This window comes from Eretmochelys imbricata, chromosome 11, assembly GCF_965152235.1.
Source record: "Eretmochelys imbricata isolate rEreImb1 chromosome 11, rEreImb1.hap1, whole genome shotgun sequence".
Classification (NCBI taxonomy): domain Eukaryota; kingdom Metazoa; phylum Chordata; order Testudines; family Cheloniidae; genus Eretmochelys; species Eretmochelys imbricata.
Genome location: NC_135582.1, coordinates 80,095,194 through 80,119,721, shown reverse-complemented (window position 1 = coordinate 80,119,721; position 24,528 = coordinate 80,095,194). Strand labels below are relative to the sequence as shown.

Genomic DNA, 24,528 nt, shown 5'->3' with positions numbered 1-24,528 from the left:
CTGCCCCCTCCTCACTCAGTGGCAGTCTGTGGGGGAGGTCTAGGGTGGCCAGGTGTCCCGATTTTAGAGAGACAGTCCCAATTTTTGGGTCTTTTTCTTATATAGGCTCCGATTACCTCCCACCCCGGTCCCAATATTTCACACTTGCTGTCTGGTCACCCGAGGGAGGTCTGGCAGCCCCCTCCCCAGCCACAGTCCGTGCGTGCCCAGCAGTCTGTGTGTGTCTCAGCAGCCCCCTGCTCACTCCCACGTGGAGCCCAGATCGGGGTGGGCTGGGCCTTGGTTTGTTTGATCCCTGAAGGGTTTTCTGGGCACTAACTGGGACCCCAAGTTTCTCCTACTTTGAGGAAATCCCTGTGAAAACTCACCTTTTCCGGGTGTCTGTTTCACACCCTCTGCCAGAGACGTTCCCCATTCTTTCTCCAGTTCAGCTGGCAGCAGGTCTCGTGCGAGGGGCGGGGGAGAGCTGAGATTTCAGGCTGCCGTCTTATGGCGGGATTGCTGCGATTAACTGGCTGAACGTGCTAATTCTGAGGACGAAACGGGGAAAGGGGCAGAGATCGAGAGTCAGGGAGTGAAATGGAGAAAATACAGGAAGCATTTCGAGCAAGGGCGAAGTGCAATGACCAGAATCCAGAATATTCTCTGCACCCCTTGTCTAACTCTGGGCCTGATTCTCTTCCGCATTGACGGCCCTTTCCCTGTCTCCGGCCGTGTCTGGAGGGCTTTATGCCCCTGTCCAGCCCCTTCACACTGCCAGGAAGGGAGAGCTGTTATGGAATCTTAGCCCAAAGAGGAACCAGGCCCTGTGTCACCTTCATCCTGGGTTTCAGATGACCCCGAGAAGTTGGGGGGCCACTGGCGCCTAGAGCATGGCCCTGCCACAGAGGCCCCGCCCCTGGTCATCCTCTTCCCCCGAGGCCCCGCCCACCCACTGTTCACTCCTCTGGCCCCCGAGGTCCCCCTACCTGCCCCTCGCTCCTCTCTGCCTCTTCCCCCAGGACTCCACTCACCCCCTGCTTGCTCCTCTCTGCCCCTTTCCCCGAAGGGGGGCTACCGGGGGGCCATGGGGCCAGGCACCCGTCCCTTTTCTCTGTCTTCGGTGAGCGGGGGGCAGGGGGGTCCTTGGGGAAGGAGGTGGAGCAGGACAGGAAGAGGCACGGGAAGATGGGGCCGCAGGGGAAAAGGCCGAGGGGGGGTGGGGCGCAGGTTTTGGGGTAAGAGGCGGAGGGGGGATGGGAAGAGGCAGAGCAAGAGCAGGGCATCGGGCTAAGAGGCAGAGGGGAGCGGGGTGCAGGTGGGGCCCCCACTTCTCTGGAGCTTCGCTTCCAGCGCTCGAAAGATGACCACGGGCCCATGGGCCTCCGGAGGGGAGACCCGCCCCACATCCCCAGCGTTTCCCCCCCGCATGGATGGCCTTTTGGGGGAGGCTCAGTCTCCTGTGGCCTCTTGTACGGGCTGCTCGTGCTCAGCTCCTTCCACGCTCTGGAGAGGAGCAGCACCCAGGGGTGGGGCTGAGCCGGGGGGCGCTGGGTGAGGGGCAGAGGCCTCGGGAGCTGAGACCGCAGGGACACAGCGTGAGGCACCATCCCAGGCATCCCCATGAAAGGAGCAGAACAGGGTTTACCTGGGGTGGGGAGTGTATGGAGAGCGTCCCAGGGTCGGTGGAGATGTATTGCCCTGGTGAGCAAGTGTGGCTAAAACACAGGCCTCGCTGTGAGCAGGATTTGAACCTGCGCAGGTTTGGATTTCGAGTCCAACGCCTTAACCGCTCGGCCCTCACAGCTGTGAGTGACGTGACCCCCTAAGGCCCGAGAAACTGGTAAATAATCACAGTGCCCAGGCCTGAAGTAATCAGAAACACAGAATTCAAACAGAAAACCTGGCTCCCAAAGTACAGGGGGATTTGGGGTTCTCGTTGCTTAGCCATGTGATTAAACATCAAACCAACTCCCTCCTGTGGGGCCTGTAATTGTTGCTATCCCCACTGTAGGGAGACAGGGAGAGGTTCACTGACCTGACCAAGGCCACGCAGGGAGTTAGATCCCAGCTCTGCCCCTCCCTGCTTTATCCTCCCCTGTCCTGACTGTCTCGCTGGATTCCCCTGTTTTTATTGTCTCTTGTCTCTCTTTATAAACAGGACTAAGCCATGACTGGACTGTCAGACGGGAGAATGGGACACGGCTCCCTTCACCTGGACCCTGGATTTCTCATTACTTCAGAGAAACTTCTCAGTGGAAAAATGAATCACATTCAAATGACTACAGATTATGAACCGTTTGCTATTTTTGTTGCCTTGGAAAACTGCTCTCCCCCCCACCAACCCCCCCACCCCAGCCTCTTCCCCTGAGTCAGAAATTATGGTTTATTGGTTCACTCTGATTTGTTTCAGTTTTATGTTCGCGTCTCTTGCAACTAATTGGTCAGAACCTGTCACTTCCGAAAGTCCCAGACGCGTGCCTCAGTTTCCCCACCTAGCTCCCTTCTCGGTACCTTTGATTTTCCTCAGAGTCTCCTTTAGATCACTGGTTTGTTGGCACCAATAACCAGGTCTGATTTCCAGGTCAGGAGACGTGTCCTCCAGCTGCTGGAACTTTCCTTTTTCACATCAAGAAAGAAACAGGTTTTTTCCCCAAATAATTATGATTTATTTTATTTTTGTATTTTACTATGAATTTCTTGCCACTGCAAAATGCTGAATTGAGGGGCCTGGAGAATGACTCTCTTTGTAGCCAGCCACAGAATACCTACAGCCCCAGCAATGGCTGGGCAAGCTTCCCCGAGGTGTCCCGTCAATGTGCTTCAGCCCTGATTGACTGAGACCAGCTCTGGGCACAGGACGGGAGATCAGTCCCTGTGGGCAATTTACTCCTCAGCCTCCATCCTTCAGTGACCAATAGATTCCAATGTTCCTGCTGGTCTTTGTTCTGTGGACATCTGACCACCTGCATCTGGACCGAGATGAACTCCCCTCAAACCAGCTCATTCCTCACCGGTTTCTGAATGGTCATCACGTCCTACAGACGTTTGCTCACTCCTGCCCTGGGCAGAAGAGAACCCCAGTGCCCTGGAGGTGACAGGCCCGGACTGTGTCCCCGGAGTCCCGGGGCATCGTCCCTGCCCTACGGCTGTGGCTGCACTGGGGAGTTTACAGTGGCCGTCTCGAGCCGCTGGAAGCCGACGGGAGGGAGCTCTCCACCCTCAACAAGCAGCCGTAACCATGTTGGCAGGAGAAGCTCTCCCAGCACCATAGCACTGTCCACACCGGCGCTGAGGTCCATGCAACTTGTGTCACTCGGGGGGTGGCTTATTCACACCCCTGAGCCACATACGTTCTACCGACACAAGGGGGAGTATAGACGCAGCCTTAGCAGAGACGCGATTAAGAAAACCACTTTAGTTTTGTAGGAAATGCAGGAACCCCAGGTTTGTAATAAACCAAAGGAGATTCCGACCAAACGAGTCACCTTCCCCACTTTGCTGTTGTGCCCTGGGATAGCTGTTTTGTCTCAGCCTGTGGCCAGAATAATGAGGTGTGAAGGGGAAGGAGCCAGGCACCTGTCTATGGTGCTTCTGACATCCTAGAGGGGAGAAAGGAGAAAAGACGCTCAGTCCCCCATGCCACTCACACAGGGGGTGGGAACTTTGGTGGTAATTTAAAGAGAATCAAGGGGCTCAAAGAGAGACAAAGGTGTTAACGTGACCCTGTCACTGTCCAACGTTAAACAGGTGAAACAAGGCTTGCAGTTTGGTATTTAGAAACTTCAGCCTGCTTAGTCCCAAGGCAAACACCCCTCTAAAATCCTTGTTAGTGTTTTCTTAAAATACAGAGAAAAAAAGAGAAAGAGCTAAAGCAATAGAAATGTAAAATATTCAATAAGACTTTTCTTTTTACAGCGTCCCTTGTGCCCTTTCTCTTTAGCTGGGAGAGTTTTTAGACGGAAAGTTCCTGATGTGACAGTCTCTTAGATGGTATTTAAGATGGTAAGAGCTGTCCTTCTGGGGAAATAGAAGAGGTTAGCTGAGATGGGCTGGAGCTGTCATTGTTGTGGTGTTTCTTGTAAAAGTCCAATCCCATTTCCTAGGTGGCAAGATAAGGCAAACACATACCCAAATGGGGAAAGAAAGGAACAGCAAAGATAGAAGATGCAGCTTCTGGCTCTGGTGTTGACCTTCTCTTGCAGCTTCACTGCCAGAGAAACACAAGCCTTGCACAAGGCCTTCCAGCCACTCCGAGACCGAGCCAACTTGTTTCAGCTCAGGCTGCTTGGGGCATGGCATTTAGCTGTCGTTCTGCTCACAGGCTTACAGCAGTGTTGCAAAACATGCAGTCTTGGCCGGCTAAGTCAAATGTTGATTGAACAGAAGCAGAAGGAGAGGGATAGGAGAAAGAAAAAGCGATACGGAAGGGAAAAGAGAGGCTGGAAGAGGAGGTGTCTTACTTAGGCCTGGCTGCACTAGAAAAGGAGGTCAACAGAATGACATCATTGAAGGGTGAAATCCAGACCCCTGCGCAGCCTAGCGGAGCCAACAGACGTCCCTCCTCCCCCCGCGCCCCGACCCGGAGACAGTGCTAGGTCCAGGAGAGAATTCGTCCGTCCCCCATCTCTCTGCAGCCGGCGATGGCGTTCCGTTGGCACGGGGGGGTCTCCATGGAGGCACACAGCTGTACTACAGTGGTGTTTGAAGTGGAGACAAGCCCTTAGCCCTGGTCTACACTACGAGCTGAGGTCAAATTTAGCAGCATTAGATCGACTTAACCCTGCACTCGTCCACACAAAGAAGCCATTTTTGTCGACTTAATGGGCTCTGAAAATCAATTTCTGTACTCCTCCCCGACGAGGGGATTAGCACTGAAATCGACATCACCGGGTCGAATTTGGGTTAGTGTGGAGGCAATTCGACCGTACTGGCCTCCGGGAGCTATCCCACAGTGCTCCATTGTGACCGCTCTGGACAGCACTCTCAGCTCGGATGCACTGGCCAGGTAGACAGCAAAAGCCCCGCGAACTTTTGAATTTCATTTGCTGTTTGGCCAGCGGGGCAGGCTGATCAGCACAGGTGACCGTGCAGATCCCATCAGCAGAGGTGACCATGGAGTCCCACAATCGCAAAAGAGCTCCAGCATGGCCCGAACGGGAGGCGCTGGATCTGATTGCTGTGGGGAGACGAATCCGTGCTATCAGAACTTCGTTCCAAAAGACAGAATGCCAAAATATTTGAAAAAATCTCCAAGGACAGAGGCTATCACAGGGACCCGCAGCAGTGCCGTGTGAAACTGAAGGAGCTCAGGCAAGCCTACCAAAAAACCCAAGAGGCAAACGCCCGCTCGGGGTCAGAGCCCCAGACATGCCGCTTCTATGTTGAGCTGCATGCAGTTCTAGGGGTGCCCCTGTAACTACCCACCCCTGTACCTGGACTCCTGCAAGGGCATCTCACGACACAGGGATGAGGATTTGGGGGACGAGGAAGATGATGAGGAGGGGGAGGTTGAAGATAGCACACACCAGGCAAGTGGAGAAACCGTTCTCCCTGACAGCCAGGAACTGTTGATCACCCTGGAGACAGTACCCTCCCAACCCGGGCTCCAGGACCTTGAAGGCGGAGAAGGCAGCTCTGGTGAGTGTACCTTTGTAAATATAATACACAGTTTAAAAGCAAGCGTGTTTAATGATTAATTTGCCCTGAAGACTTGGGATGCATTTGCGGCCAGTACAGCTATAGGAAAAGTCTGTTCACGTGTCCGGGGATGGAGGGGAAATCCTCCAGGGACATTTCAATGAAGCTGTCCTGGAGGTACTCCCAAAGCCTTTGCAAAAGGTTTCTGGGGAGGGCAGCCTTATCGCGTCCTCCATGGTAGGACACTTTCCCACGGCAGGCTGGTAGCACGTAATCTGGAATCATTGCATAAGAAAGCATGGCAGCGTGTGGTCCCGGTGTTTGCTGGCATTCAAGCAACATCCGTTCTTTATCTCTCTGTGTTATCCTCAGGAGAGTGACATCATTCACGGTCACCTGGTTGAAATCGGGGAATTTTATTAAGGGGACATTCAGAGGTGGCTGTTCCTTCTGGGCTGTTTGCCTGTGGCTGAAAAGAAATCATCCTGCCTGTTAGCCACGCGGTGGTGGGAGGGGAGAAGCGATCATCCCAGAGAATTGGAGGGGGGGCGTGTGTTGGGGGGGGGCAGTTAGTTGGGTTTGTGCTGCGCATTAACCCGAAAACATCAGCCCCTCCTTTGAAATGGCCAGTGTGTCTCTTTCAGTTTTACTCTCCCTTTTTTCCCTCCGACAGCTGCAAATGTTTCAATGCTGCCACTCGCATCTCCGTCCCAGGGGCTGGCACAGATAAGAAGGGGAAAAAACCACACTCGCGATGAACCGTTCTCTGAGCTCGTGCCATACACCCAGCCTGAAAGAGCCCAGCCCAATGCGTGGAGGCAGACAATGGCAGAGCCCAGGAAAGCACAAAATGAACGCGAGGACAGGTGCCGGGAGCAACAGGAGAGCTGGCGGGCTCAAGAGGAAAGGTGGCAGCAGCATGATGGGAGGAGGCAGGATGCAATGCTGAGGCGACTGGCGGATCAAACTGAGATGCTCCGGCGTATGGTTGAGGCGCAGGAAAGGCACAGACCGCCACTGCAGCCCCCGTGTAACCAACCGCCCTCCTCCCCAAGCCCCATAGCCTCCTCACCCAGACGCCCAAGAGCGAGGGGGGCAGGGCTCCGGGCACCCAGCCACTCCACCCCAGAGGACTGCTCAAGCAACAGACGGCTGGCATTCAAGAAGTTTGAAGTGCAGTGTGGCCTTGTCCTTCCCTCCTCCTGCACCCCACCCGGGCTACCTTGGCAGTTCTCCCTCTATTTGTGTGACGAATTAATAAAGAATGCATGAATTTGAAACAATGACTTTCTTGCCTCTGCAAGCGGTGATCGAAGTGGGGAGGGGAGGGCGGTTGGCTTACAGGGACGTAGAGAGAACCAAGGGGGCAGGTTTTCATCAAGGAGAAACAAACAGAACTGTCACCCCGTAGCCTGGCCAGCCATGAAACTGGATTTCAAAGCTAGTCTGATGCGCAGCGCGCCCCGCTGTGCTCTTCTAACCGCCCTGGTGCCTGGCTGTGCGTAACCAGCGGCCAGGCGATTTGCCTCAACTTCCCAGCCCGCCATAAACGTCTCCCCCTTACTCTCACAGAGATCGTGGCGCACACAGCAAGCAGTCATAGCAATGGGAATATTGGGCCCTGGGAGGGTGGGGGAGGAGTTGGTCAGTGAGAGATGCTCTGTGGGAGGGCAGAGCTTGGCTGCCGGTGGGTAATAAGCACCCACTAATTTTTCCCCATGGCTGCTCCAGCCCCGGGGCACCCATGCAGTCAGCGCCGATGATGCCCTCCCCCAAATCAAAAGTCCTCGAGATTTTGGGTGCATCTCTACATGTTGTAAATGTTACCAGCTTCTGTGTGTGCGTGTCTCTCTGGGTGGGGGGGTCTGTGTGTGTTGATGCTTAAGTTGATTGTGAGGTCACGGATGCCAACAGCAAAGACTGTTCGGCCTCAGCATTCTTGCCCTGCCTTCAGTCTGCCAACTGCCTTGGTTGACAACGGCTGGTGACCCAAGGAGCTGCTGAGAGACGCGGACTATCCCTCTGTCAACAACTTCTTGCATCAGCTTTTTCCACAGGTTTTCGACAAAAGATGAGTTTTTACAGAAGGTAATTCCCAGATTCTTTTCCTGCTCCTTCGATCGCACATGACAGGTTGGTGCCTCCTTCCCCTCGGGCAGGGGTGGCCGACCTGGGGCTCCGGGGCCGCATGCGGCTCGTCAGAGGTTAATACGCGGCTCCTTGCACGGGCCCGGACTCCGAGGCTGGAGCTACAGATGCCAACTTTCCAATTTGCTGTGGGGTGCTCACTGCTCAACCCCCTGCTCTGCCCCAGGTCCTGCCACCTCTCCACCCCTTCCCCCAAGGCCCCTGCCCCTTCCCCCAAGCCTGCCATGACCTCGCTCCTGCCCCTTCCCCACCAGAGCCTCCTGCGCACTGCAGAACAGCCGATTGCGGCGGGCGGGAGGAGTGGGGAGGGAGGGAGAGGCGCTGACGGGGGGGGGCTGCCGCTGGGCGGGAGGTGCTGGGGGCTGGAGGGGGTGGTGGATGGGGGGCTGCTGGCGTGTTACTGGGGCTCTTTGGCGATGTTCATTAGTCAATCCTGGCTCTTCTCAGGTTCAGCTTGCCCCCCCCCCCCGTTGCAGGGACGGGTGGGGGCCAGCGTTGCAACAGTCAGGTCTCAGCATTCCGTTTTGATTTGAATGTGGGCATCTCTCCCTTCTCCGTCTGCTTCAGCCTTTCCCGGTCTTTGGAGGCAGTTTTCGAAGCTTTTATCTTTCAGCAGACTAGTATGGGTGAATTTCCATGGCTATAACCTAAAGGGAAGATAAAAAACTGGTGTAGAATTTAGACTGATAGCTCCATCAATAGTATTTCCCTCGGAGTTGCCCCTAATGCACTCCTTGCCTTCAAGTAGTGAATAGAAACCGTCTGCCTCATGTCATGATTGTCTAATGTATGTGTATTGAGACAAGATCGGTCTCAGAATTTACATGATTGAAAGACACAGAAATGAGCTCAGATATGCAGAAGAAAGAAATCTGAAGCTATTGAAAGTGACCCAGCTCCACTCCCATCCCCTGGCTGCCATCTTGGTAGTTCTCTCAGAAATAATCTCATGGAGAGAGACTTCAAAACTCTCTACAAATTCTACTATTCCCCCATTGGGCTACATAAAATAGACGTGTTAAATCCACCCTGCAATTCCTTTCCAGAAAAGGGGTTTAAATAAACTGCAGCCTAAATTTGTCATGGGTCTCGCTGTGATTTCTTTGTCATTGTTTGGGTGGCCTATTGTTCTGATTGGACGTTATAAATAGTATGGTAAATTCTTCAGTTAAAGTTTACTGGTTATTTTCCCCCTGCTAATACAGTCCAGATTTTGGAATAGTTGAGAGTAAGTCAACATATTTGCAGCTCCTAATCCATCCTTCCAGACCCTCAAGCCTTCTAGATGAGAATCTTTGTTTCTTTTCCTGGCTTCTCTGGGAACAGAGGTGTCTTGGTTTTCAGCTTGGCCCTGTCTGTTCCCAGAGGCCCAACATTCTGTGCGCAAAGGAGTGGGGTTAATAATGAAGCATTTTTGCAACTAGGCCCAGGCAATGAGCAAAGAAAACAGAAATTGACCTTGGCTGTTTCCATGTCTGTCCATTGGCAGAGAAGGCGTGAGCTCCATGGGGTGAGAGTCAGGCTAGCAACTGGAGCCAGTGACTGTGCTAGGACGGGATTACAGATCTGGTGCGTGGAGGTTTCTTGTTATAGAGCAAAAGGGGAGAAGCTATGATGTGCTGTGTCCAAGAAAGGCTGTGACAAAGGTGGAACGGGGATCCTGGTGCCTCTCCCCAAGGAAACCTCAGCGCATCTCCTCTTGGAGAGGAGCGGCAACTTTCATATTAGCCGTTAAAGGCAACTTGAGGTTCATAAATTCACAGTTTCAAAGGCTCTAAGGCCAGCCCTGATCATCTAGTCTGACCTCCTGCATAACACGGGCCCTGGAACTTTCCCAGAAGAATTCCTCTTTCACCATGGTCCCAAGTGTCTTCACCTGGGGCTGGGTCTAGTCATGGGGGTAGAGCTCAGTGATAGAGTGTTTGACTGCACATTAAGTGGTCCTTGGTTCAAATCGAAGTGCCCCCATTGAAGCCTTTGTTAATAAGCAGCAAATTTCAAAGAAACAAAGGATTCAAAAATGAACTAGATAAATTCATGAAGGATAGGTCCATTAATCACTGTTAGCCAAGATGGGAAGGGATGGTGTCCCTAGCCTCTGTTTGCCAGAAGTCAGGAGTGAGCAACAGGAATGGATCACTTGATGATTCTCTGTTCATTCCCTCTGGGGCACCTGGCACTGGCCACTGTCGGAAGACAGGATACAGGGCTAGATGAACCTTTCGTTTGACCCAGTGTGGCCAGTCTTTTGTTGTTTATATTCTTTTGTTGTATGAACCAGTCCTGACTATTAGAGGAGCAGATGGCTTCAAAAGACCACTCTCTTGGATCTGGGAATCCTGGGCAGACTAATTCCCTTCCTTTAGAGTAGGACAGAAAAACCCATTTCCTCCGTCTTTCTATTCCAGGCTTCGTTCCTTTTTCCAAAGACTCACCTCTCGGGAGCACATAGAGAGCCATGTGCACACGGTGGTCGTCCAACCGGCAGCCATGGAGGCATGCTCTGCCATCAGCCAGCAAGAACAGGCCTTGCCAGAGAAGCCCACGAGAAGCAAATGCTCGTGGAAGATCCTATCAGGCATGAAAAGACTCTGTGTCTGTAGCCAGTCTGACAACTCGATGGCAGATAGCAATGAGGAGAGAACAGTTTCCTCTCCAAGAAGGTGGACGTGCTTTTCCCTGAAGAAGGAGAAGAAGAAGAAGAAGAAGAAAGCAGCCAAGAACCAGGTGGCGTCAGAGGAGGAGAAGCTGCAGGAGAAGCAAGACCAAGTTGAACTGGATCTTACAGGTGAGGATACAAACCACATGGTTAGCAAGGAGCATGTGAGGAATCCTCACACCAGTCACTCTACAAGCCTTATGGAAGCGGGGGAACGGTCCCGCTATTGTGGGGAACTTTCCTGGCTTCTGCACTACTCCGGTGAAATGGGCTAGAGGAAGGATCTGAGTCCTCGCTCCCACTTCCTTTCCCCAGAGGCCTCCCTGCCCTGGAGGACTCCCCTTCCACTCTCCTGTCTGGCAGAGTCCTCGTAACCCCAACAAGGCTGGGCCCAGGATTCCTGGGGGGGCTCGACCCCCAACCTTGCTGTGGCCACCTAGGACAGGGGCTAGGGTGTCCCCACTCCGGGGTGCTCTCTCTGCACTGAGCGCTTCCCAGACCCACTGATCATTACATACGATTTAAAGCAAATACAGTTCATTTAATCAGCAATTAATGTAAAAAAGAATAAGGAAAAATGGGAAAGATGAAAGGAAAACACATCACCCCGCTCTGTGGCAGGGAACGTCACAAACCATGTCTCTGGAACGTCAGGGCCGTTCACAGTTGGTTCCTTGTAGGTCCCAGGCCCCTTCTCCGGCCCTGGCTGTGCCGCAGGGATGCAGCGGGTCGGACACTTGCTCTGGTGGTGACCACACCCCTCCGGGCTTTGGGGAGTGGGACCCTCCTTCCCGCCGGGTTCAGATCCCCCTCCCAGACTGGCCTGCAAGGACCCTCGGCTGGGGGTGTCTCTCTGCGCTGGGCCCTTTGCCAGGGTCCCCCCTTGGCTGGCCCCAGTTACTCTCCGCACCCAGCTCCAGACTGCTCCAGCCCCAGCCCCAGCCCCACTGTTCGAGCTCCGGCTCCACCCTGCCTCAGCACGGATGCTGCTGCTCTGCCTCCAGCCCCCGGGGCTGCTTCTCCGGCCCCGCTGGCTCTGTGGCTGCAGCCCTGCTCCCAGCCCAGGGTCTGCTCTCCCTGGGCTGTCTCTCTGCCCCGCTGGCTGGCCCGCCTCTGCTCCCCAGCTCAGCTCGGGCCCCTGCTCTCTCCTTAGCTCGGCCCCACGCTGCCTGAGCCAGGCAATTCCAGCTCACGTGGAGACAGGGACCTTTCTGACCCCGACTCCGTCATTAGCCTGCCCGCCCTGTCAATCAGGCTGACCTGGAGCACTGGCCTCTCCCCATGGCCCCTGAGGACTGTCAGTATCAGAGTCCTGGTTTCCCATCCACCCTTCCCCTTCCTTTTGGGACTGGGACCTAGCCAACCAAAAACCCCACTGAGTTTGAGTAAGGGGCCAACAGTCCCCTTACACTTCCACATCAGGGCCGTCTCATGGGACAGTGATGGGTACCTCAGACTCTGGAATCCATTTAGTGCCGGATCCTCTTGGAGAAGGTGGCAGAGGTCCATCGCTGAGGTGGGGAGAGCTGATAATGTCAGGTCACCCCCTCTTGGGTTCTGGCCCTGTGCGGTGGGGAGTACTAACATTACTCCAGGCTGTAAGGGGAACAGAGAGGCTGGACGCTATAGGAAATCATTTCTTTTCTCCTGGATCGGGTCCCTTTCATCAGGAAAATGCTCCCGAGGTCTCAGCAGGTCACACCTGGGAACCGTACCAGAGCTGAGTCATTGCTTCTTGGGGGGTTAAATACAAAATGAGGCCTGTTGCCCGTCACTGACGGGAAAGGTGGGCAAGGGGAGGGGAAGAGTAGAATAGAAAAGAAGCTGGCCCCTAGGTAAGAGGAAGCCTTGTTTGGTAAAAGCCCCCAGCTAAGAGTCAGGAGATTGGAGTTCTCTGCTCAGCTCTGCCAACAACCTTCAGTCTGAGCCGGGGCAATTCGCTTCAGGGCTCTGTGCCCAGCTTCCACCCTCTGGAAACCAGGGAGAAGACATGGAAAAGCAAAATGTTAAGGATGTTTCTTTCTGCTGCAGGGATGAAGAAGGAGCCGTCGGAGACGAAGGAGAAGTGGGAAAAAGGGAGCCCAGAAGAGCAGGAAGAAGAGCGCGCTCCCGTCTCCTCATTAACGAGCATCTCCCCTAGGACGATGGTAATGACGCTGTGTGGCTGTTCTCATGGAAAGCACCCCTTGCTGTGTGTGTTCATATCTCCCGGAGCTGGGATCTCTGACAGGAGAACGACCTGCCCCTTGCTCAGGGGGCTGAAAAGGAAGACTCTTGAAGTGTGATCAACTCCAGCCAGTCTTTACGAGTTTCTCTGGGTGGTCGAAGGAGGCCCAGTTTGACAAGGGGGTTTAGGCACCTCAAGAAGCCCAGGGGTGCTTCGTGGGATTGGCAGACGTGCCTGGCTCAGGTGCCTGATTCTGAGGCACTTCCCATGGCCCACAGGCACGGCTGAAAGTCAGACCAGGCCCATCCCTGCCCTTGTTGGGGTGACCCGCATATCTCCTGGCTGTGGGGTTCTGGCCCATCTCGTGGCACCAGGACCACTTCGAGACCGAACCGATGAGTCTGCTCTCCAGCCTGAGCTAACAGCCGCATGGGTTTTAGCTCCTGTGGCAGGGGCTCCTGCATTGAGATCCCAGGTTCGATCCCGCCTGCCAACATCTGGGCTCCGTCCGAGTCACAAAGGCACCTCGACGCCCTTGTGACTCTTGCTGTCAGGGACAGAGCACCCTGCAGCGCATACAAAAGTCTGCAATTCTGGGAGCTCCTGATGTGCCGGGGGGCTGGAGTGTGGAGGCGAGTCGGCCACTCCGGTGTGCTCTGCTGCGTCCTCACCTGCGGGCATCCAGGACAGACGGTGCTAATCCAGCGCCACGCAGGCCAGCCCCAGCAATCCCCAGGGGCTGCCCTGAGACACCAGGGCAAAGCCTCCAGCACCCAAGGCCCTGGGTTGAGGTGACCCTGGAACCGGGCCCCCTGGAGTAACATTGTGCCCAGTGAGTTCTGACCCACAGGAGCCTGGCCCCGGAGGCCCACGGTTTTGGGTTCTCCTCAGCTAGGCAGACTCGCTCCTTCAGTCTCAGCTACTTTCTCTCCTGCCGGCGATTCCTGCCTGTTTTCTGGCAGCGCCTCACGCTGCGGGGTGGGGAAGGAAGAGGGCGTTTCCCTTTGGGCCCAATTCTCACTCCTTTCCTCGCAGACACTGTGGGCTGCCAGAGTTGCTGAGCCAATCTCCTCAGGCGCTCGGGGTGGGATGGGACATGGGGCAGGTTCTCCAGTGACCCCTCGGCGACACTCAAGGAGCAACTCGAATGGGCTTTGCAGGACACTGAGGCTTTCTCAGCAACAGCTGGGCGTCCTGGGAGGAGGGGCTAGAGAGGGAGGAAATGGGGTGGCCCTTGGGGTCCCCGCACTGCCCGAGAACCTCCCGTCTCTTCTCAGGAGAGGGGGACAGAGCGTGGACGAAAGGCTGAGGAAACCTTGGCATCTGGGGAGGCTTTTTAAGAAACGGGCTCAGCCGGAGTCTCCAGGCTCCCTCGGCGCTGGCAGCCTCCCCCGGGGACAGACTGTTCCAGGGCAGCTGCCCGAGGGAAAAACTCAGTCCCCACAGGCTTTGTCCCTGTTCATTGCAGACCCTCGGGGAGCACCCTTCCTCAGACCCGCTCCACGCCCTGCTGATGACAGCCGTGCAGGGTCTGACAACACCCACCCTGCAGACATTTAGAGCCGCAGAGGAAGAGCTGAGGGCCATCGTATCTCTCCACGGAGACAAGATGGAGAGAGTAAGAGACGCCCGCAGTGGGGCAGGGGGATGCTGGGCAGAGTGGGGGACGGGAGAATCGCCTCTCCTAGGAAACCGTTCCTGGGACACACTGGCATGGTGCTTTGAAGGTTGGCTCAGCCCCTTGCCATTCAGCGCTTGGCCGCGGGGATCCGCGGCGTCAGGTTTTGAAGTGTTCTCTGCCCGAAGGAGCTCTGACACTTCCCTGAGGACGCCCAGCCACACTGAAGGTGTGTGACAGCCCCAGCCCTGGCAAGGCAGCACTCACCTAGTCTGCTGACGAGCCTCCACATTAGGCTCCAGGAGCAGACATGGTTTCCTCAGACATGCTGCAGGGCCTTGTTTTCCAGCTGAAGTATCAGGAAGAATTTGGCTTTGCACGTCTCTCTCTGTCTCTCCCAAGCTCTGATCCCGTTTCCCACCCCGCTAGCAGAACAGGTCACCAGAATCCCCCACCCAGGGCTGTAACTCCTGCTCCTTGTTCGAGAGAGGCAAGAGCCATGACCAATTCCTCATGGAAGAGCCCTCGGGGGGGCTTGTCCCTCTAGGGTCTGTCTAGCCTGTGCTGCAAACTCTGCAGCAGGAGCCTGAAAGCCTCCTGGCATATGGACTTGGGCTCCCAGGGCTGGCACTGTGGGACCAAAACAGGAATGCAGACTCTTCTGGGCTTGGGCTGGACTTTGATCTCTGAAGCCCAGGGAGGAGGGGAGCTTCAGAGCCTGGGCTCCAGCCCAAGTCACCACGTCTACACTGCTGTTCTTGGTGCCAGAGCCTGAGCCCGAGGGTAGAGAGCCGGCTTTAAGATTTGTTACGGCAGGTTTTACAATCCCGCAGCACAGAGGTTCTCCTTAGGGCTGGGGCCTGGAGCTGGCTCGCCCCATCCAACCAGCCCGGCCTGCCATCTCTAGGATGGGCTCTGGGGTCTGGAGCAGTGGTTCTCAGCCTGCGGCCCAATCAGCACAGAGCTGCGCCCCATGGGACATCCTCAGGGCCAAACAGGTAGGATTGGATGTGGCCCACAATGGAAACTAGGTTGAGACCCCTGGTCTGGAGGAACTGATTGTGCTAGAAAGAGCAACAGGAAGCTGCAGAGACTGAGGAAAGGCTCCTGCAGGGAAGCCTTTGAGAGCAGGGCTGAGAGCAGTTTGCCATGGCAGGGAAGGCCCTGGGACATCAGGGGAGTTTGGGCTGTGCCCCCTGTTAGGTTTTGGGGAAGGCTTTTGTGTGTGTTTCTGAGCTTTAAGGTGCTAAACCAGACCTCAGGAAGACTGGGGTTCCTGGACTTGTCAAAGCCTCTTTCTTCAGATTAGGGAGGAGCCAAGATGGGAAACTGAGGTCAGAGGCGGCTTGCAGAGCTGCCAGGAGGGGTTCTCTGGGAGGAGGCCACTCTTTGATTAATCCATCCCTCAACTTCCTGGCATTCTTTCAGGTTGGAGACGTCGTGGGAGGGATCTTAATCTGGCTCGACAACGTTTGTGATCCCAGAGCCAGAAAAGCAGCGCTGAGGGCCACGGCCTTGCTGGCTCGCTCCCACCCCCAGGACGTGGTTCTGACCTGTGTGGCTCACACGCTGTCATCGCACAGGTAGGAAGCTGCTCTGTTATCACCTCAGCCTGTTATTTCTCTTCCTGCTCCCACTGACAGGCCACAGGCCGGGAAGGGTCCGTGGGGCTCACACAGTTGGAGGGAGTTTCCTGCTGTGCAGAGAGCTGTCCATGCTTACTAAGAGGAGATGGCCAGGCCCAGCCGCTGAGGAGCCAACCCCTCCTCCTGCACTCCCCGGGATGGAGACGTGCCAGTTTTCTGGAGAATTCCAGCATTGTCCTGATTTCTATGGGTCACCCACTTCCTCTCAGATCCAGTACAGGGCCAATAAATGACTTTGGTGCTCACTCAACATCCCTCGCTCATGAAGTCTGGCTGCTCCTTAGTGCATGAGAGAAGGCAGAGACGGAAATGGCCCATGAGCCCCATCTGTCTATCCTCTGCAGACCAGGGCAGGATTGTTACCTCTTGTCAGATCCCTAGTTATTCCATGGCTGAGGAATAGGTCAAAAAATACACTCATTCTTCTGGAGCTGTGCAGCAGAGGTAAATCTCTGAAGACAGAAATTTCCAGGGCTTATTGTTGCAAAAAAGACAAAAAATCATCCACACATCACCAGAGCGTAAATGCAGTGCAGCCTGCCTGAGTCTGCAGACAGCCGGCAATAATAGCTCTGAGAGGGGTGAGTGCCTCTTTTCATCTCAATATGTTGTAAACTCTGAGTCCTGCTGGTTATTGCTGGTCACTTTGCAGAGTCATCCATCTGAGGTGTTTAGAACACAATCCCCATGTCCCTAGGGGCCGTGAAACCCAACTTGGACCCTAGCCAGAGGTCACAACTCCGGCTTTCCTCGGCATCTTCTGCAATGCTGTTCTGCACTGCCCAGAGACAAATCTGTGTCACATGGGAGAGCAAATTGAAGAGCAGCATGAAAGAAATTGAATTTCTTGCTGAGCCTCAGCCTCAGCGTTGAATAAATACAACATTCTCTGAAGGGACTTGCCCAGCCTCAGCCTCCCCACACCAATCGGTGTTTCCACTGAGAGACGCCTTTCCTGCCTACATTGCAAGCCTCTCCCTGGGGAGGGTGAGAGGTGGCCAGGCAGGGAAGGTCTGACTTCTGTTTCTGACTCTGCAGATGTGCCCTTGAGCTGTGGAAGGCCTTGGGTGAAGAACCCCAGCTCACCAGGGAGGTGCTGCGGCAGCTGCTGGACAAGCTCCAGCAGAGACGCCGGGAGGAGAAGAGCGGCTATGTGTCCCTGGCTGTAAGTGAGTTTTGAGATGTCACTTTGCGAACGCACCACCGCAGGGAGGATGGTGCATCTTTGTGTGTGTGTGTGTGTCTGTGTGTGAGCTTCGCCCCTTCTGAGCTTCAGGCCACAGCTCCACTACACAGCTCAGCTGACCTAACCTCCCTCGGCTCACAGCCGCCACAGCAAGCCCATCCCTTGGGTGGGGCTGCACTTTGCTGCTTGTGTCAGCCAGGGCCGGCTCTGGGGGCCAGCAAAGGAAGCAGGGGCCTGGGGCAGCCAATAGAAAGTTGGGGTGGCACGTCCGGGTCTTTGGCGGTAATTCGGCAGCGGGTCCTTCATTCCCTCTCTTCCTCTTCAGCGCCACTTCGGGGGCAGCTCAGTTGGGTTTTTCTTTTCTTTCTCTTCTCCGCTTGGGGCCGCCAAAAAGCTGGAGCCAGCCCTGGTGCCAGCAGCGCACGTCCTCACCAGAAGCGCTTCTCGCGATTCCTCGGTCAGGGTGGGGCATTGCGGGAAGGCTCCTGAGGGTCAGTTGACGTAAACGACGCGGTGTCCACGCTGACACTGCATCGACCGAACTGCATTGACTTGGACTCTCTGCCCCTTCTGGACGTGGAGTTATGAACTTGGCCCCCAGGGGCAGTTCTGCCAATGGGGAGGAAATTCCATAGTTAGGGTGATGCTGGGTAAGTGGCCTTGTGTTGACCTAACTCTGTCGTGTAGATCAGACCTTCGTGTGTCCTGGCCACCTCCAATCAAACCAAAGAGGTGTAAATAAAGTTTCCCCCAGGTAAAAGTTACAGATCTTAAGTGGTTTCTCTGCTGGTACCCTGGCTCCGTCGTCTTCTGCTTTAGATGGCCCTTTAGTGAGCAGGTGCAGTTCGGGCATCTATTGGAAGTATCCAGGTTTCTGGCTTTGTAAACTGTGGCTAGAAACCTTCCCAGCATGGGATCTTGAGATGTCCAGTACGTTGGACTGGGCCAGAAACACTGGGCCTATGAGAACGCATCTCCTCAGGATGATTTCAGCCCGTCCAGTCACGGCTGGAAAGCCAAAGCGCAGGGTCTGCACCATTAAGAGAAATAACGGGGAATAACGTCACCCAGACTCTTCTGATCTTTCCATAGGGTTCCATCCTGCTTCCGTTCCAGCAATGGGGGAAGGTTTAGGAGCTTCCAAATGTCTCCTCCCCTCTCAGGAGCCAATCCTCTTTTGTAACACGCTGGAGAGGAAATGAGACATGACAAAAGGACAGTCGCAAATGGCAATGGGGGCAGGGGGCAGATTGGGATAGTTGAGTGAAATTCTTTCCCCCCTCCAGGCCATGAAGACCATTTACGAGGTCCTTTTCCTATGGGGATACCGAGAAGCCATCCTGGAAATGTATCCCCAGCTGCTCATCCTCTGCGTCAGGCAAGTGCAGTATGTGATGGATCTGCGCTTGCCAGGGACCTACATGGCCAGTGAGACATCCAGCCCCGAGGAGGGATCCAGCTGCCTCAGTCTCCTAAGGTAATGACTGAAAGGAAAAGGAAGAACAGATTTGTTCTGCTAAACACCTGGGGTCCGTTCATGGCCATCAGTGGTTCGGGTGCTGTCGTTGGCCCAGGCTCAGTTGGGTGCAGGTCTCTCTTGAGGGAAAAGGGTTGAGAGCCATGTGTTCTTGTGAGTCACACTCGCTCATCTGACGCCGTCCACAGGCCAGCTGCTTTCCCCACACACTCAGGCAGCAACCATGTTTGTGCATCCATCCACCTGTGCCACCCGCCAAAGGGTCAGTGCTTTCATCACTGTCTGCTGAGCAAATCTGGGGGCCTCCGTCCCCGAATGCAGACAGAGCCACACCGGGAGCACATGGGGCCAGGCCCTGCAGGATCTCAGCCTCACAGGCAGGCAGGAGGAAGAGGGACCCGTTCAACTGGCTCTGTGGGCACAGTGAGGGGCTTCCATCTACACGGGAAAACCAGAGCGCCGGAAGACACCTCAGGTGGTGTAAACTGACATCGCTTTGCTCGCTTACACCAACTAAGGACCCGACCCCACATGCCAGCTTGAGTCCTGTTACCTGTCACAGTAAAGAGTCAAGTATTCAGCCATAGGGAGTGATGACACCAATCATCTTAAGAAGCTACATTGTCACTAATTGGTTAGAAACTCAATGAAACTGCAGTGTAGACAGGGCCCATTGGGCAGGGAAGCACCATGATATCATTCTGGATCTATCCTCGGGGAGGCTAGCTACTGCTGACCACGCTTTGTTTCCCAGGGCTCGTGCAGATTTGCCATGCCTGGGGCTGATCTCGTTGCCTGAGACTGGTATTTTCTCCTCTTTAGCACATCAGTGGAGGCTGTGAAGACTCTTTTCTCCATGCCCGGCTACTGGAAGGAATTTGCCATCATCCAGTTTCAGCAGGGTTGGGACACGATAGCCTCCCGATATTACTACTCACAGGGTGTTGGCCTGATTGCAAGGTAGGAGCCCAAAGTTTCCTCCTCACTGGGTCTCTCTTGGGAATGGGATTTCCGTGTGAAATATTCCTCTGTTCCAGGCTGCCAGCTCAGCCCAGCAACTGGAGAGGAACTCTCTCTCCCCCTTGAAAATCACAAGGGACTTTCTGTTCCATGTTCCAGAGCCATGATTGAGTGTGAGAACCCTCAGCTCCCTGCAGTTTTCAGAGAGGCAATCACCATCATCCAGAGTGAGAGGGAGGAGGAGCAGAGAACAATTGCCATGGCTTTCTGTATTGAGGTGAGATACATTAGTTGATAGGCACAAGGGGGCTTTCTGGAGAGCAGCTCAGGCCAGTAAGCTCTGGGCCACATTGTCAGCAGCTCAGCAGCCTTACCGCCAGCTAGCTCCTCTCTGCACAAGGATGGTTGTGGGGCATGGCAAAGAGAGGGAGGGAGAGACAGGGTGAGATTGCTCCTGGCTGGATGTGCCTCGATGGGATTATGGGACAAGAGGAGAGGTTTCTCCAGTGCCCCAAGACCATGCTTCTCTCCTCACCTTTTCCTGAGGTTCTGCTTTTCTTCTGTCCCAGGGGTCTCTGCATGGCGCTCAATGAGGCCTGGAGATGCCCCTTTCCCTGGGGGTTGATTTGTGAGCTGTGCATGAGTCCAACTTTTGGGAATGAACCAACTGAAACAGCAGCAACTGGCTCCCTACGCACCAGAGACTTTGGGTGGGAGTAAGTGGCCCTTTGGTAAAGACGACTGTCCAGGGAAGAGACCCCACAGGAAGACCTCTGTTCCTCAACCTGATGTTGATTTGCCTCTTTGCAGTTTCTCCAGAGTCCTTCCATTGACACAGTGCTGACAAAATCAGAGCTCCGGGCGCAGCTCATGGAATGGACCAAGGACACAAATCCCGTCATATGTAAGCTCAGTCTACGAGGCCTTGGCAGTATTGTGTTCCAGCCAGAAAAGGTAAGAGGCGTGGATTGCCCAGGGGACCAAGGAAGCCAATGTCTCTCAAATAGCTCGGAAACGAGAGCCAGATCCCCACATAAACCTTGTTGTTTAACACACAGCCCTCAAATGGTGGAGGTGCTTTCCTGAGCAAATCAAGGCATGACGTGCTCCCTGCTCCCATGAGCGGAGCCCTGATTGCACATGGGATGCAATGGGGGAGGTGGGGTGAGCAACGACAAAGGTTACAGTGAGCAGCTGGCACAGAGTGACAGGAGAACGACTTTCTGCCCCGTTGGGGGGCTCTGCCATCCGTGGTTTCTCCTAGGCGGGAGTGGTGCAGCACGTGCTCCAGGCTGTCACCCCGGAAAGTAATGAGTTGCCTTCTTCATTCCTGCAGGTGAGATGGTTACAGGCCCAGCTGCCAGGAACCGTTGCCAGGTTTTGTGACCGGGATGGAGGGTGTGTCAAGGAGGCCATGCACAAAGCTCAAGACATCATCTACCTCCTCAAGAGGGAGGGGCTTGGCTCCATCTCCCAGGACATTGCAGTCAGCCTTCGCCCCTTCATTGATGACGTAAGACTTGGAACCCCAGGAGAAGCCCGTTCCCCCCCCTCCACCTGTCTCTGATGCCCTTGTCTCTCTCTCCCCATCTCCTTGGCTCCCGCCCCTCAGGGCTGCCATGGAGCCTCCAAGGAGCGCCCCCGCCATGGGTGGGGAATGTCCTGCTTAGCCACCTCCCTGTCAGAGCTCTTCTCGCCAAAGCTCAGTCTCAGCGCCATGCTCCCAGCCCCTGCTGCAGCCTGGCCTGGGGGAGAGGGGGCCTGGCCCTGGCAGATGCCCAGCTGTCTGGAGAACACAGGCCCCCAAAGAGGTGGAGATTCTCAGCAGGAAAGAGGTGGGTCGGGAATGGCCCGGCTCTCGGGGGCACCGAAGAGCAAAAGAAATGCTGTGTTTTGTAGCAGCGAATCCCTGCAAGGCTCCAGCAGCGGCTTCTCCCCTTCCCCAGACCAGTCTCCAGCAGACTTCCCTCCCTCTCCCCAAATCTTCTCGGGTTCTGGGATTCTGGGCTCTCCAGACAGAAACTGCCTCTGGGACACCCTGGGGTGCGCTGTCCTGCCCAGGGTCTCAGGCCTGCACAAGATGTCTATGGCGCTGGCCTGGTGTCCGCCCTGCTCCCCCCACCCAAGTCAGTTCACACGGGGGAACCGGAGCAGCGGGCGGATTATGACTCTGTCGCGTTCTGCTCTGATACTGCCTGGCTTTAACCGGGCGTCCCCACCCCCTGTGTGTCATTGCCAGGAGAGGGGCAGTGTGCGCTCAGCTGCCATTTCACTGCTTGGCAACGTGGTGAGCAGGGTGCAGGACCCGGACAAAGCCCTCGTGCAGCAGGAAATCATCCACTGCTTGCTCCCGCTGCTGCTGCATCTTGCAGACCAGGAGGAGAGTGTGACACTGGTAAGTGCCACGGACATTATTTCCTTCAGAGCAAAGAGCCAGAATCCCCTGGGGCCCCCACTCCAGTCATCGCCAGAGCCCCTTGCCCAAGCAGAGTCTTCTCCTCCCAGCTTCACTCCCTGCTGGAGCCTCGTGCCTCATCCATCCTCACAGCACACAGCACAAGGGGTGGAGAAGGTCCAGTGTCCCCCACACTATCCCTCTCTCAGTGAGAACCCTCTTGGTCTCCCCTTCTCTTGCAGCGATGTAAACTGACGCTCTTCCGCTGCGCAGTGTTTCTCGGCTGGGCTCATTTGAAGAGGCTGTTCCGCAGCATGGCCTGGGATGGCTCCTCACAGCTCTTGAAGAGTGTCGGGAAGTGCCTGGTAGGTGAATTCCTTGTGCCTTGAGAGGGGTGAATGGAAACTTGAGGGAAACCTTTCTAACCCCACAGCCTGAGTACCCATCCGCTTCGGTCGGGTTGCAAGACGCTATTCCAGGCTCTCTGCTGGTTCATTTCTGCAGGAGTTACAATCCGTTCCCATTGTTGACATTTTTCTCCACAACTGTCAGACCTCCAAACTTTTGTCTTTTCAAATGAAAGCGGAGGTTCTGGAGAACACAACAGTGACTTCAGAGAGGTGCTGCTCTGGTGTATGGGTTCGTATTGGCGGTTGCCATGGCCTGGCTATATGCTTTGGCTTTCCTGGACTATTCGCTGTGGGGAGAACATGTCATTTGTATATTGTGCATTTCTTCCTTCTTTCTTTCCAGATGCAGAACAACAAGAGCCACATCCCCAAATTCCTGTTCCAGGCCCTAGACTACCTGGAAAGCTCACAGACAACAATACGACACTCTGCAGCCTTGTTCATTGGTAAGCAGAGCAAATTCACTTCAGCTTTCTTAAATGTTTCCTTCAAAGCCCTTTTCTAGACAGCTGCTCTGTTCCCTCCAACAGCACCAGAATCCTAAAACGGGGTGTGTGGGTGTGTGTGTGTGTGTGTGTGTGTGTGTGTGTGTGTTAGAGAGAGAGAGAAAGAGAGAGAGAGAGAGAATTAACATGTATTCCAAGATGAAGGGAGCAACTTAGCTGTATCGACTGCACCAACTTCCCCTGCCCACAACAGCTCTTTGGCTGCGCCTAAGGGAGATTGAATTCACATCATGCTGGTTTGATGTGAATTCAGTCTCCTTTAGAAATCAGCTTCTCAGTAACTGCTGGGCATCTGATGCTTTATCTAATTTGCTTTGTGAAGAGATGTAAGGAATGCATTTAATTTTCCGAAGGGCTGTCTTGGGGAAATGGCTGCATCTTCAGCAGTTTTCAGCGAAGGATTTGAAAAGTAATGAGATCCATTGTATTCATTGTATGTCTAGGAAATACTATCCACCATTACTGTGATTTGTTGTCTGAAACAGTGAATGAAGATGGCATCTCCCGCCTGTATGAAGGTAAGGAAATACCTCTGTGTGTTTGTGCCTCTGTGGGAAGTACAGGGTGCAGCACAGGGCCCAAACACAGGTTTGAATGTGGACACAGGTCCCTCTCTGTCTAAGGACAGCATTTAACGAAGAAGGATGGTCATACGAGCGTCATCGAGGTACCACAATATGTGTATGGGAGCAGGGGAATTCCATCTCTAGCTCCTAGTATAGACGTAACCTAAAAGCTGTGTGGGGAAAGTGTCTTCATAAAGGTCTGAAAGTCTGTAATGGAAGGCCTGACAGTATTGAAAAGAGCCGTTGTTATTAAGGATGATGATGATGATGACAATTACCCTCATCACCTGCCCTCCCTGTAATGGAGTGATTGCAGGCCAGGGAGATTCCCTCCGAGATTGGTCATCAGCTCATAGGAAATCCCATGAGGGCACATGGGAAACACTTCTCCCTGTGACCTCTTGAGGAATGAAGGCACAGGGCCACAAAAGATTTCAGTAGACATTAGGAGCCTAAATCCCTTTGTGGATCTCGGCCTAAATGTTGGATGGTTTAATGTCGCTGCGGCTGTCACTTTCCTGTTCCATCGAAAGAACAAGTGCCCCCAACCATCTGTGTGTAGGGGTGTGTGTACGGGTGTAGGCCGGCGGAGGGGGAAGTGACAAGAATGGGGTCTCCTCTCTGTGCAGGGCTATTTTGGGAGGAGCGGAGTTGTTGTTCTTGTGCCCTTAGACTCTTGGGGAGCTAATAGCAGGGGGCGTTGGCCATCGGGAGTGGAGATTTCCTAGGCACCAGGCACATCAGCACCAGAGGCTTTTCAACCTGTTTCCTCTTGTTTTCAGCTTTTCAGGAAGTGCCTTTGAAATCTGACAGGACCACATGGTACATCCTCAACAGACATTATAAATGGTTGCAGAAGCTTGTAAATCTCGTGTCGGGTTCTGCATTTGACTAGGGAACCGGGACCGACACAGAAGAGCTCTTTGTCCTGCTATGGTACGTACAGCAGACGCTTATCAACTTTTTGGTGTCCCTAGCCTCTGTTTGCCAGCAGCTAGGAATGGGTGACAGGGCATAGAGCACTGGATGATTCCTGTCTGTTCACTCCCTCTGGGGCACCTGGCAGTGGCCACTGTCGGAAGACAGGATACTGGGCTAGATGGACCTTTGCTCTGACCCAGTCTGGCCTTTCTCATGTTCTTATGTTTGGAACCGGGGCTGAACAACGAGG

At 54.5% G+C, this 24,528-nt stretch overlaps 1 non-coding gene across 1 annotated transcript; it reads right to left on the bottom strand.

Annotated features, from left to right (window-relative positions):
- Positions 1-1,712: 1,712 nt before the first annotated feature.
- Positions 1,713-1,786, bottom strand: TRNAS-CGA (transfer RNA serine (anticodon CGA)). The gene has a single exon. It is a non-coding gene; the product is annotated as a tRNA-Ser (tRNA).
- Between the last annotated feature and the right edge of the window lie 22,742 nt (positions 1,787-24,528).